Source organism: Cynocephalus volans, chromosome 4 (genome assembly GCF_027409185.1).
Source record: "Cynocephalus volans isolate mCynVol1 chromosome 4, mCynVol1.pri, whole genome shotgun sequence".
In the NCBI taxonomy this organism is placed as follows: Eukaryota; Metazoa; Chordata; class Mammalia; order Dermoptera; family Cynocephalidae; genus Cynocephalus; species Cynocephalus volans.
Window position 1 is genome coordinate 109,837,496 of NC_084463.1, and position 7,688 is coordinate 109,845,183.

Below are 7,688 nucleotides of genomic sequence, written 5' to 3' on the forward strand. Positions count from 1 at the left end.
TCACTTATGCATCTCAAGTACCCAGGAGTGTGCCTGAACACTCTACAGTTTAGTTACTAAGTATTTACACAATGACCCAACCATACACTTTGGAGAGGAATTTGATTCTTCAGTCCACTACATTACTTCTGACTTCCCTGAATAATACTCCCTGCCCAATTAAACTAGCCCAATGCCTTTCTACCGAAGCATGCCTGCCCCAGGGCAGAATTCCCATCCCAGAGGCTCTCTATGCCTCTTGACTGCTGAACAGACAGGATTACAAGACCCTCCACAGGCCAACAGACACAGACAATCACGCTCATGCCCAGTACATCTGGATGGGATGCTTCCCACTGAGAACCTCTGAGAGACTGTGATCTGTCAACATCTCTTTGTGAGGGTGTCTCAGGGGATTTGTCTGAGTGCCAGCCTTTCTGTGGAAAAGGCAGTCAAAGCCAGAAGAAGTGAGCAACTCAAATACACTGAAAATACAATATTGAAGCACTAAGCTGTAATGTGGCAATTTACAGCTGTCACACCATACTCACTAAGTGAAATCACATTTTACGCCAGACTTCCAAAGACATAATCATATGAAAACGATTTTTATTGCCTTGAAGCATGGGTAAAAGCAGTTTACCAAAAGTGTGAGAAAGTCTACTATAGGGTCTCTATTGAGAAGTTTACATATAGAAAGCAAAATGGCTGTTTCCTATTTTACTTCAGGAAAACATTTGGTTACTAATAAAGTGATGCACTAAGCATAGACGAGTTTTAGGGAGGATTCCTTGATAGTTAATAACTTTATTGAATCAACAAAACTAAATCAAACTTCCTAGAATGCACCTTCACAATAGTAAAACTTCTTAGCTGGCCTAGTACACTTTCAGGCTCCAATTCACCTCCGTTTTCTTCTTGACTTCTGCTTATTTCCATGCCAGGTCTACTATCTACTGTAAATTAAGCAAAATCTTCCAATCTTGCATTGTACTTCCTGCTGGAGTCTCTTGAGTAGGGGGTGGGGAGGAAGGCTGGAGGGAGGGGCAACAAAGGGGAATACATGACACTAGTTCATGGCCAGCATTCTGAGTACCCAAAACATTGAAAGCTCCCAAATAATTCCCTGGGCCCTTGCACATGCTCTCCCCTTGGCTTAAGAGGCTCTTCTCCCAAATCTTTTTTTTTTTTTTGGTGGCTGGCTGGCACAGGACCCTTTGACCTTGGTATTACAATGCCATGCTCTAAACAACTGAGCCAACCAGCCAGCTCCTCTACCCACATCTTTGAGTGGCTGCCTTCTTATTCAGGTTTCAGTCAAATGTCTGAAAGCACCATGAAAGCAAATACCTTGTCTGCCATGGTTAATAGAGTAGTGTCAAGCACAGAGCAGGTTTTTTATATCTATTTGTAATTGAGTAGGTGGATGATAGATGGCAGGCAATAGTGATTAAGAGCAAGAGCTTTGGAGGAGTGATTTGTTTAAGGATTTGAAAGGAGGATTTTAATTTTCAATGAATTATCTCCTTACCAAAAAGAAAAGTGAATTGGTATTATCATGTCCACTGCCAGCTTCTTGTTGTGCCCTTGGCCCTGGGTTTCTGGTACCTGGGACAACTGTACCCCACCCACAAACAGTGCTAGTTTCACCACTGGTATCTGAGACGAAAGGAAATCTTAGAGTAACCATAACACAAATTTTCCTCAATAGCTATTGGAAAAGTCATCCTAAAACACATTATTATTCAAAGAAACATGCAGATTTAGTAATGAAAAAATTTACTCAATTAAGGTGAAAAGAGTCTGCACATGGATAAAGAAGACAAAATTTAAAAGGACAGAAAAAGTGCCCATTGAATTTAGCAACAATGAACAATAGTAAGAAGATATCCTTGAGACAGTCAGGGAAATTTGAATGTAGTCTAAATATTAGATGATATTGAGGAATTATTATTAATTCTCCTAGGTATACTAATGGCAAAGTGGTTACCTTTTTCTTCCTTTTTTAAAAAAAAATTTCTTTTCAGATTCATACTTGCAGAAGGGTGACTGCTTTTTTAAAAATGCCCATATCGTCCTAGCCAGAGCATTTGACAAGAGAAAGAAATAAAGAGCATTCAAATTGGAAAGGAGAAAGTCAAATTGTCCATTTGCAGATGACATAATCTTTTTAAAGATATATTTATTTATTATTATTATTATTATTTTTACATTCCAAGATGTTGTTGCAGAACAGTTGGGGGGAGGGTGAGAAGGAAAAGGGGAAGGGGATAGAGTGGGAGGAGAAGGAAGAAGGAAGGGGGGTGTGGTTGAGGCCTGTGGCACCCCCCTCATTTTGGCAGGGGAGCCCAGGGGGCTTCCAGCACCAGCTCGGTTGTGGCCAGGCTGGATGCAGACTTTGGGGGGGGCGGTGTGGCTGAGGCCTTCAAGTCCCCACTGCCCTGGCTTGGGAGCCCAGTGCGCTTCTGGCAGTGGCTTGGTGGTTGTTGTTAGGCTGGATGCAGACATCAGGGGGGCGTGGCTGAGGCCCTCAGCCCCCCACCACCTCAGTTTGGGAGCCCAGGGGGCTTCTAGTCCTTCTAGGTTTTATAGGTGTTCTTCAGTGGTATTAGACCTTTACTGGTTAATATCAGAATTTTGTCTCTGATCTGTGGGTTTTTTGTTTTTTCTTTCAGTTCTGTGTTGGATTATTTGCCATTCCAGGCACTTAAACTCTGCACTGGAACTAATTTGTTGTCCTTTGGTTACTTTTAAAATGGGGAACTTCTTGTGGGAACCAGCACTTGAGCCCTATGGTTGAGCTAAATTGCCGCTTTGCTGCTGATTCTTTGGGGAAAGCTGTTTGTGCAGCTCAGGTTTTAATTGTTGACCTTGTAAGTACTTCCAGGTCTTTGTGAGGTCCAGTACACCTGGTTTGTGTGGAAACTCTGGTCTGGGCCTGAGTCTTTTATTTTTTTTATTTTTTATTTTTTTCCTTATCAATAATCATTTTATTTTATTATTATTTTTTTTTAAATTTTATTTTGTTGATATACATTGTAGCTGATTAATGCTCCCCATCACCAAAACCTCCCTCCCTTCTCCCTCCCCCCATCCCCCCCAACCATGTCCTTTCTGTTTGTTTGTTGTATCAACTTCAAATAATTGTGGTTGTTATATCTTCTTCCCCCCCCCCCGGTTTGTGTGTGTATGTGTGTATGTGTGTGTGTGAATTTATATATTAATTTTTAGCTCCCACCAATAAGTGAGAACATGTGGTATTTCTCTTTCTGTGCCTGACTTGTTTCACTTAATATAATTCTCTCAAGGTCCATCCATGTTGTTGCAAATGGCAGTATTTCATTCGTTTTTATAGCTGAGTAGTATTCCATTGTGTAGATGTACCACATTTTCCGTATCCACTCATCTGATGATGGGCATTTGGGCTGGTTCCAACTCTTGGCTATTGTAAAGAGTGCTGCGATGAACATTGGGGAACAGGTATACCTTCGACTTGATGATTTCCATTCCTCTGGGTATATTCCCAACAGTGGGATGGCTGGGTCGTATGGTAGATCTATTTGCAATTGTTTAAGGAACCTCCATACCATTTTCCATAGAGGCTGCACCATTTTGCAGTCCCACCAACAATGTATGAGAGTTCCTTTTTCTCCGCAGCCTCGCCAGCATTTATCGTTCATAGTCTTTTGGATTTTAGCCATCCTAACTGGGGTTAGATGGTATCTCAATGTGGTTTTGATTTGCATTTCCCGGATGCTGAGTGATGTTGAGCATTTTTTCATATGTCTGTTGGCCATTTGGATATCTTCCTTAGAGAAATGCCTACTTAGCTCTTTTGCCCATTTTTTAATTGGGTTGCTTGTTTTCTTCTTGTAAAGTTGTTTGAGTTCCTTATATATTCTGGATATTAATCCTTTGTCAGATGTATATTTTGCAAATATTTTCTCCCACTCTGTTGGTTGTCTTTTAACTCTTTTAATTGTTTCTTTTGCTGTGCAGAAGCTTTTTAGTTTGATATAATCCCATTTGTTTATTTTTCCTTTGGTTGCCCGTGCTTTTGGGGTCGTATTCATGAAGTCTGTGCCCAGTCCTATTTCCTGAAGTGTTTCCCCTATGTTTTCTTTAAGAAGTTTTATTGTCTCAGTGTGTATATTTAAATCCTTAATCCATTTTGAGTTGATTTTAGTATACGGTGAGAGGTATGGATCTAGTTTCATTCTCCTGCATATCGATATCCAGTTATCCCAGCACCACTTGCTGAAGAGGCAGTCCCTTCCCCAGTGAATAGGCTTGGTGCCTTTGTCAAAGATCAGATGGCAGTAGCTGTGAGGGTTGATTTCTGGATTCTCTATTCTATTCCATTGGTCAGTGTGTCTGTTTTTATGCCAGTACCATACTGTTTTGGTTATTATAGCTTTGTAGTATAGCTTAAAGTCAGGTAGTGTTATGCCTCCAGCTTTATTTTTTTTGCTGAGCATTGCTTTGGCTATTCGTGGTCTTTTATTGTTCCATATAAATGTCTGAATAGTTTTTTCCATTTCTGAGAAAAATGTCTTTGGAATTTTGATGGGGATTGCATTGAATTTGTATATCACTTTGGGTAGTATGGACATTTTCACTATGTTGATTCTTCCAATCCAAGAGCATGGAATATCTTTCCATCTTCTTGTATCCTCTCTAATTTCTCTCAGCAGTGGTTTGTAGTTCTCATTATAGAGATTTTTCACCTCCTTGGTTAACTCAATTCCTAAGTATTTTATTTTTTTGGTGGCTATTGTAAATGGGCAGGCTTTCTTGATTTCTCCTTCTGCATGTTCACTATTGGAGAAAAGAAATGCTACTGATTTTTGTGTGTTGATTTTGTATCCTGCTACTGTGCTGAAATCATTTATCAATTCCAACAGTTTTTTTGTAGAGGTTTTAGGCTGTTCGATATATAGGATCATGTCATCTGCAAACAGGGACAGTTTGACTTCATCTTTTCCAATCTGGATGCCCTTTATTTCCTTCTCTTCTCTGATTGCTCTGGCTAGTACTTCCAACACTATGTTGAATAGGAGTGGTGAGAGTGGGCATCCTTGTCTAGTGCCTGTTCTTAAAGGAAAAGCTTTCAGCTTTTCTCCATTCAGGATGATATTGGCAGTGGGTTTGGCATATATGGCTTTAATTATGTTGAGATACTTTCCCTCTATACCTAACTTATAGAGGGTCTTTGTCATGAATCAGTGCTGAACTTTATCAAATGCTTTTTCAGCATCTATAGAGATGATCATATGGTCCTTGTGTTTGAGTTTATTAATATGGTGTATCACATTTATTGATTTGCGTATGTTGAACCAACCTTGCATCCCTGGGATGAATCCCACTTGATCGTGATGAATAATTTTTCGTATGTGTTGCTGTATTCTGTTTGCTAGTATTTTAGTGAGGATTTTTGCATCTATATTCATCAAGGATATCGGCCTGTAGTTTTCTTTTTTGGTTATATCTTTACCTGGTTTTGGTATCAGGATGATGGTTGCTTCATAGAATGAGTTTGGGAGATTCGCGTCCATTTCAATCTTTTGGAATAGTTTGTAAAGAATCGGTGTCAATTCCTCTTTGAATGTTTGGTAAAATTCTGCTGTGAATCCATCTGGTCCTGGGCTTTTCTTTGTTGGGAGCCTTCTGATAACAGCTTCAATCTCCTTTATTGTTATTGGTCTGTTCAAATTTTCTACGTCTTCACGGTTCAGTTTTGGGAGCTTGTGTGTGTCCAGAAATTTATCCATTTCCTCCAGATTTTCAAATTTGTTGGCGTATAGTTGTTTATAGTAGTCTCGAATGATTCCTTGTATTTCAGATGAATCAGTTGTAATATCGCCTTTTTCATTTCTAATTTTTGTTATTTGAGTCTTCTCTCTTCTTTTTTTTGTTAGCCATGCTAATGGTTTGTCAATTTTATTTATCTTTTCAAAAAACCAACTTTTTGATTCGTTGATCTTTTGAATTGTTTTTTGGTTTTCAATTTCATTCAGTTCTGCTCTGATCTTAATGATTTCTTTCCGTCTGCTAACTTTAGGATTGGATTGTTCTTGTTTTTCTAGTTCTTTAAGGTGAAGTGTTAGGTTGTTCACTTGCCATCTTTCCATTCTTCTGAAGTGAGCATTTAATGCAATAAATTTTCCCCTCAATACTGCTTTTGCAGTATCCCACAGGTTTTGGTATGATGTATCATTGTTTTCATTAGTTTCAATAAACTTTTTGATTTCCTGCTTGATTTCTTCTTGGACCCATATGTCATTAAGTAGAATGCTGTTTAATTTCCATGTGTTTGTATAGTTTCCAGAGTTTTGTTTGTTATTAATTTCTAGTTTTAATCCATTGTGGTCTGAGAAGATACATGGGATAATTCCAATTTTTTTTGAATTTGTTGAGACTTGATTTGTGACCTAATATGTGATCTATCTTGGAGAATGATCCATGTGCTGATGAGAAGAATGAATATTCTGAGGTTGTTGGGTGGAATGTTCTGTAGATATCTGCCAATTCCAATTGGTCTAGAGTCTTGTTTAGATCTTGTGTTTCTCTACTGATTCTTTGCCTAGATGATCTGTCTAATATTGACAGTGGAGTGTTCAGGTCCCCTGCTATTATGGTATTAGTGTCTATTTCCTTCTTTAGGTCTAATAGAGTTTGTTTTATAAATCTGGCTGCTCCAACATTGGGTGCGTACATATTTATGATTGTTATGTCTTCTTGGTGGATCAGTCCTTTTATCATTAAGTAGTGTCCCTCATTGTCTCTTTTTATGGTTTTTAGTTTAAAGTCTATTTTGTCAGATATAAGAATAGCTACTCCAGCTCGTTTTTCTTTTCTGTTTGCATGGTAAATCTTTTTCCATCCTTTCACTCTTAGTCTGTGTGAATCTTTATGGGTGAGGTGGGTCTCTTGTAGGCAGCATATAGTTGGGTCCTGCTTTTTGATCCAGTCAGCCAGTCTGTGTCTTTTAATTGGGGAATTTAAGCCTTTAACATTAAGAGTTGTTATTGAAAGGTGTTGATTTATTCTTAGCATTTTATTGGTTGTTTGGTTGTCTTAGGTGTCTTTTGTTCCTTGCTTTCTGATTTACTGTTTGGTTTCTTTGTTTGTTGGTTCCTTAGGTTGTAGATAGTGTTTTTGTTAGCTTGTTTTCTCTTCATGAATGCCATTTTTATTGTACTAGCGGGTTTAGATTTTTCTTAGGTTTTTATGGCAGTGGTAGTTATTTTTCAGGAACCAAACCCAGTACTCCCTTGAGGATTTCTTGTAAGGGTGGTCTTGTGGTAGTGAACTCCCGCAGTTTTTGTTTGTCTGAGAAATATACTATTTGCCCCTCATTTCGGAAGGATAGCCTTGCAGGGTAGAGTATTCTTGGCTGGCAATCTTTGTCTTTTAGTATTTTGAAAATATCATCCCATTCCTTTCTAGCTTTTAGGGTTTGTGATGAAAAGTCTGATGTTAACCTGATTGGGGCTCCCTTATAGGTGATTTGACGCTCCTCTCTTGCAGCTTTTAAGATTCTCTCTTTGTCTCTGAGTTTTGCCAATTTGACTATGACATGTCTTGGAGAAGGCCTTTTGGGGTTGAATACGTTTGGAGATCGTTGAGCTTCCTGGATCTGAAGATTTGTGATTTTTCCTATACCTGGGAAGTTTTCTGCCACTATTTTGTTGAATATGTTTTCAATG